Genomic DNA, 6,903 nt, shown 5'->3' with positions numbered 1-6,903 from the left:
TCCCATAACAGACATAACCACATGAATTTGCTAGGTTTGTTGTAGCTTATTTTGTCTTAGTACATGTCTAAAGTTATGTAATGCCCATCTGGGGCTGCCAGATCATGATGACCAGGTCGAGACGGGATACTCAGTGAATGTAGATGTGTTCTCTCTGTAATGTCTTTTCTACTGTTTTTAATATTTGGGCAAGGGACAGTTGTCAGTGCTCAGGGATGAATGGCTTGATATTTGCTCAATATATGTACCAGTTCAATCTGTTTTGCTCTTATACTCCAAGTTGTACTCTATTATGCTCCAAACATTTGATTATTTCATCAAGAGACATGTTCATCACCCTCCAAATTTAATCGGGCCTTCTGGGAATAAATAAAATTCATCTGTTTTTAAGCTGGATTAAATCATAGCTCTCACTTGGAAAGCGGTAGAAAATACGGCACATGTCGGGGCACAAGAAAAGCAGTCTCCCTTTATAGTACTTAGACATTTTGATATTGTCAGCATCTTGATCCATTGCTAAACAGACATACATGAATGTGTGTGTTGCCATAAAAGCTGCCACATTTTGTTGCCATACATGACATTCATTCATCAGTATATTACAAATGCACAAATACGTAAGTGTTCAATATGAAATACTTTGATTTCAGGCATGTAGTGAGCAGGATGTCTCGTCTCTGGTGTGTCCAGATCAAATGGCTTTTTGATCAAATGGCTTTTGTTATGTCGAGATCACGAGAAAACAACTCGTTATGTCGAGATCACGAGAAAATTAAGTCGTGATCATGAGAAAACAAGAAAGAAAGAAAAATTATAATAATGCATGGCCGCTTAGAACTTCCGTAGGCCTACTATTACAGATTGAAAGAAAGGAATAAAATGTACTGTAATAAGTGTAGAATTGCACTGTCTGTTTACTCACTTGCATCAATCGGAGTGAGAGAAACAGTGAGAGATGTTGAGACAGGTGAAAAGCGTTTGGGTAATAGTGAATATTGACCTATTGTGCGTACCGTTGTTACTCCCGCTGTTAGCAGGGGATAATCATTGCATTTGTATGGGATAATTTTCCCGCCAAATGTAATGCAGTCAGGGATAAAAAAAATAACAAGCGTGAAACCAAAATTTAAAAACGCAAGTAAAATTATATTGCACAAAATTTAAAAATGAAAGCAAGGTTTTAGAATAGCAAACAATGGTCACGGATCAAAAAATAATAAGTGTAAATCCGAAATTTAATAACGCATTTAAAAAAATAATAAGCACGAATCAAAACTTTAAACACATTTAAAATCATATTGCACAAAACTGAAATATTAATGCAAAATTATCCGAATTGCACACAAAATCATGTTTGCTGTTTGAGCATAAACAATATCTGCAAAGTTACGAAGCTGAAAGTTCAATGCAAACGGAGATATCGTCTTTTAAAATTACATAAGCAGTAGCATTTACAAATAACAGCGTATCTAAAAGTATGAGAGAACAACAAACAAAAAACATAGGCCTAAAAGCCGTGCTTGCACAGGTTCTGCACGATCCTCTTCAATAATATCCTCTGCTTGTCAATCGAGCTCAAACTGATAAGCGATATTAACGACGCCGTTGTTTACAATACAATCGGAGCACATGCCGCTGAGGTAAGGGGCGGGATGTTTAGATGCGCACCTAGAGGCGGTTTAGCCAATCACAACACTGGGCTAGCTAACCAATCAGAGCCCATCGCCTATTTCTGAGGGCAGGGCTTCATAAAAACAGGAAAAGATCAGCCCGTTTCTCAGAGAAGGGACAGAGCGGTGTGGAATAAAGGTAAATTATGTGAAAAATAATGAGTTTTTTTAAAAACGAAGCATTAGCACATGTTAGACTGCACCCCATAAACACAATCAAGCCTAGAAAAAAGCCAGTGAACCACCCCTTTAAATCAATCATTCAAATGGCTGATTCATTCAGTGAGGAATAAAGCGAATCATTCAATACGAAAGGCTGCTGTGTTGCTTGTAGAGGACACTGTTCAGCTGTGGCTTTGTTTGGACTCTTTGTCAAAATAGAGCAAAATGAGAAAATAGTTACTATTAATAGTAAACTCACTCAAAATATACTTCTTGTTATATTGATTCAGTTCAATAAACATTATGGTCCTGATATTAGGAAAAACACTCTTCCTTGTGTTTTGTTTAACTGTATGTCATAAAATAAATTATAGTGCCATTTTTTACAAACAACATTTATTTTAAATGCTAAGCCTATAACTCATTTAAAACGAAAATTTGATAAACTATTAGCCTATTTATTTTGTAAAGAAGGCTTTGTACTTCTCTCGTATCTGAATATCTACTTAAACAACATCCTTCACATATGCAAAAAATTTGTTTGGAAAACACCAAGGCATGGCGATGCTCGCGCTGACCAGCAAAACCTACATATTGTACAAAAGACAAACTACATTGAGTCACCAATACCTTTTGTATGTTTAGTTGTCTCATTTTCTTTGATGATGAAGAGGCTGCGATGTAAAGTTTGCAATGCTAGAACTGATTATGTTGTGTGCGCACGGGAGGCGCCGGTACACATCAGTGACTTAGTGAGGCCGGTGCATTTAGTGGCTGATCCCTTTCGCGATGTGACCGGAGGTGAATAAATACAGGTGAATATAACCGCAACAGTTCGCTAGGATGGCTCATTTAACGTTAACGGAACGCCAGGTAGGCCAGTGACAGACAGACACAACGGTGTCCTTGTATGGAAAGATGTTCCCCAGCCGACAGTTGTCCATTTTCACCTGTACAAGTGAACAGAACGTAAGTTATGACTATAACTATGGATCTGTGAGACTGAAGGATGACCGTCACTAATGGTCTAAATAGAATTGTACGTTCACAAAATTTTACAGAGTTGATGTGACTAGCGCAACACCAGTGAGCACTGCTGTTTTAATGTCTGTTGCCCAGCGAGGAGCGAATGGTATGGATTTTGTAGTTCCTCGCGACCCTGTTGACACGAGTCATCCTATTTAGACCGTTAGTGACGGTCAGAGTGAGGTCGAAACAGATCGTAAGTTATGACTATAACTATGGATCTGTGAGACCGAAGGATGACCGTCACTAACGGTCTAAATAGAATGATAACCTTCGTTCCGCCTTCTCTCGAGACCTTATGTAAACAAAGTCATGCCCATGACCCCGGAGGCGGAACTCCCGCACGTATAAAAGCGGGTTTTACTTCCGGCTCGTTCTCTTACCTTGAACGCCCCAGAGTTCCGAGCGACAAGGATTAGTGACGGTCATCCTTCGGTCTCACAGATCCATAGTTATAGTCATAACTTACGATCTGTTTCGACCTCACTCTGACCGTCACTAACGGTCTAAATAGGATGACTCGTGTCAACAGGGTCGCGAGGAACTACAAAATCCATACCATTCGCTCCTCGCTGGGCAACAGACATTAAAACAGCAGTGCTCACTGGTGTTGCGCTAGTCACATCAACTCTGTAAAATTTTGTGAACGTACATGGCGTAGACCATGATGCTGCAGCACAAATATCCTCTACTTGAACTCCCTTTAGTGCAGCCCATGAAGTAGCTACACCTCTGGTTGAGTGGGCCCGAACTCCTACAGAAACTGGCAACCCTCTCACTGTATAAGCATTGGAGATAACATCAACCATCCATAGTTATAGTCATAACTTACGATCTGTTTCGACCTCACTCTGACCGTCACTAACGGTCTAAATAGGATGACTCGTGTCAACAGGGTCGCGAGGAACTACAAAATCCATACCATTCGCTCCTCGCTGGGCAACAGACATTAAAACAGCAGTGCTCACTGGTGTTGCGCTAGTCACATCAACTCTGTAAAATTTTGTGAACGTACATGGCGTAGACCATGATGCTGCAGCACAAATATCCTCTACTTGAACTCCCTTTAGTGCAGCCCATGAAGTAGCTACACCTCTGGTTGAGTGGGCCCGAACTCCTACAGGAACTGGCAACCCTCTCACTGTATAAGCATGGGAGATAACATCAACCAACCAGTGTGACAAACGTTGCTTCGAAAGTGGCAACCCTAGCCTGTTCTTTCCATGACAAATAAAAAGCTGAGAATGAGATTTTCTCAAAGGCGAAGTAAGATTCACATAAGTACGTAATGCCCTTACTGGACATAGGGAAAGCAAGCCTTCCTGTTTTGTCTGTGAAGGAGGTTGAAACTGAGCCATGCCTAATAGCTTCTGGACCCTGTGGGCTGTCACAATCTTCCCTGTATGGAAGTGATTTATTGCTTTCTCCAGGCTGTCTATTCTCTGAGGAGTCAGACATACCTCCATTGTCAAGGAATTGTAATTCAGCAGAGAAAAAACACCACAATTCACAGGGACTCAAGGCAGCTGCACCATCTGGTGAAGAATTGAATGGTGAAATATAATTTAGATCGTTCTTACCAGTACCAGGTCTCTCAAGGTGAGAAAGGTAAAGAGAACGAGCCGGAAGTAAAACCCGCTTTTATACGTGTGGGAGTTCCGCCTCCGGGGTCATGGGCATGACTTTGTTTACATAAGGTCTCGAGAGAAGGCGGAACGAAGGTTATCATTCTATTTAGACCGTTAGTGACGGTCAGAGTGAGGTCGAAACAGATCACTGAGCATCGGCAGTAATGAGGCGCGTTGGAGTGACGTCACCGCCCCTCTTCGACTGATTGGCTAGAGGAGGAGCTGTCAATCTAGAACTAGTGGACCAATGATGATGTTTTAGCCCTCCCTGATTTACATGAAACTCTAACCGCAACATTTGGAAGAAGAAGTGCAGAACATGGAATAAAGAGCAAAGGGAAAAACAAATACAATAGCATATATATAAGCATAAGCATACAAAAAATAAAAATATGTGCAGAAAATGTCTGAGAGCACAAAAAACAGAACAATATAACCAAGGAAAACATGATTTTGTGTGCAATTCGGATAATTTTGCATTAATATTTCAGTTTTGTGCAATATGATTTTAAATGTGTTTAAAGTTTTGATTCGTGCTTATTATTTTTTTTAATGCGTTATTACATTTCTGATTTACACTTATTATTTTTTTATCCGTGACCATTGTTTGCTATTCTGAAAACTTTGCTTTCATTTTTAAATTTTGTGCAATATAATTTTACTTGCGTTTTTAAATTTTGGTTTCACGCTTGTTATTTTTTTACCCCTGACTGCAATACATTTGGCGGGAAAATGATCCCATAATTACATGCATGACAAAGAGAGAGTGAAAAAGCAAATGTGGTAATTAATATTGCTATTTAAATATGATAGGCTCATAACTGTAAGATATGGGAAATACAGTTGCAAATGGACTTTGCTTTTTCATTTGAAATGTGGCAGTTACTGTGCATAAGCGAAAGCGAAAATTCTAATGGTAATGCAAGATTTGCAATTTAAGCGAAAATTCTAATGGTAATGCAAGATTTGCAATTGCATTTAGATTATGTCACAATTTATGCATCCACATATGGAAAACGCAATTGAAAATACAATTTGCAATTCCTTTTGAAAATTGCCCTGAATATTCCTCCATGCATAACAAAACGAACACAAACGGGGCCGGGATGATATTACGCAGCGCCTGAAAATAGGCTTATTGGAAGTTACCTAGCTGGGACTATTTTCAAAAGTTTTCAAAGTTCCTTGATTATTACACCGGAATGAAAGTATAGTTCCTAGCCATATCGACCTAGAAAATCGCAACTTTTCATTTTCCGTCGGTCTTAGTACACGATGTAACTACAGAAGAGTCAAGTTTTAAATAGGAAAAATATAGAAACTCTTTGGTCATTTTTGAGCGAGATGCTAACGGTCTAATGAGATTCAATGATCTATGCTAAGCTCCAGCTAAAAGTGCTACCGCCAAATCCGGAGATCGGCTGAATGGATTCGAAAACGGTAAAACTCAACTGTTTAACTCTAAGGGAGTTGGAAAGTTAGCCTATTTTCAAAAATAGTGGAATGTTCCTTTAACATCATGTTCTCTTCAGTTCGGCATTTTAAATCCCTCCGAAATCATATTTACTCTCATAAATATAATTTTAAGTAATCACTCAATAAAGAGATCGATAAACGAGCGAGTCAGTCAGCCAGTAAAACGAAAAAATGACTGTTCATTTTTAAATTCCGCTAGCGCGCGGCTTTCTGTGGAAGACAGGTGAAAGCGCGTGCTGGAGAAACGCGTGCAGATCAGAGGCACGCAGTAAATGAAGATGAAACAAACCCACGAATTTATGAATTCTGTTAGAACTCTACGCTTAACCCTGGCTTAATATTATAATTTACATTTTAGTTTTGATTGATCTAATTTCTGTATTTTAATAAATGCTGCATTAAAGGGGTCATATGATGCGATTTCAAGTTCTCTTTCATCATCTCGTGTTCGAGATCCACCTATGGGAAGGGCATCCGTACCTGACCTCTGCAGAAGCATCCAATTGCACCAAGTCTGGCTAGACAGACAGAAGCGCGAAGCCAATGCCAGGTAAGGCCCCACCCCCTTACCTGAGAGCATATAAGGCCTGCACGCGACGCTATTCTCCAGTTAGCCTGCGGGCGCTCCATGGCGCTTTCTGTGGTGGGAGAGCGCGCCCTCTGGCTTAACCTGTCAGGCCTCCCCGACAGTGAGAAGAGGCGCATCGCGGGCGCTCCGGTTCAGCCCGGCCGGGCTCTCTTTGGTCCCGCCGTCGGATTGATATAGCAACGTTACGATGACAAGAAGAAGGAGGACGAGGCCTTCAAGTTATGCCTTCCTAGGAAGGCGGTCACACGCCAGGTGCCCCCTGCGCGTTTGCCTAACCCTCCTGTCACGGGACGAAATTTCCATCAGAGCAAGGAAAGGCCCCGCAACAAACCCCCCCCCCCCACGGCAGAGT

At 40.8% G+C, this 6,903-nt stretch overlaps 1 pseudogene; it reads left to right on the top strand.

Moving 5' to 3' along the window:
* Window positions 1-6,590: 6,590 nt before the first annotated feature.
* The window catches only part of LOC107706931 (synaptic vesicle glycoprotein 2B-like), an 11,211-nt pseudogene continuing 10,898 nt past the window's right edge, over window positions 6,591-6,903 (top strand).

The sequence above is a fragment of the Sinocyclocheilus rhinocerous genome, unplaced genomic scaffold (assembly GCF_001515625.1).
Source record: "Sinocyclocheilus rhinocerous isolate Xijiao unplaced genomic scaffold, SAMN03320098_v1.1 scaffold265, whole genome shotgun sequence".
In the NCBI taxonomy this organism is placed as follows: domain Eukaryota; kingdom Metazoa; phylum Chordata; class Actinopteri; order Cypriniformes; family Cyprinidae; genus Sinocyclocheilus; species Sinocyclocheilus rhinocerous.
Note: the sequence above shows the minus strand (reverse complement) of the source record. Positions and strands in the feature narration are given on the sequence as shown.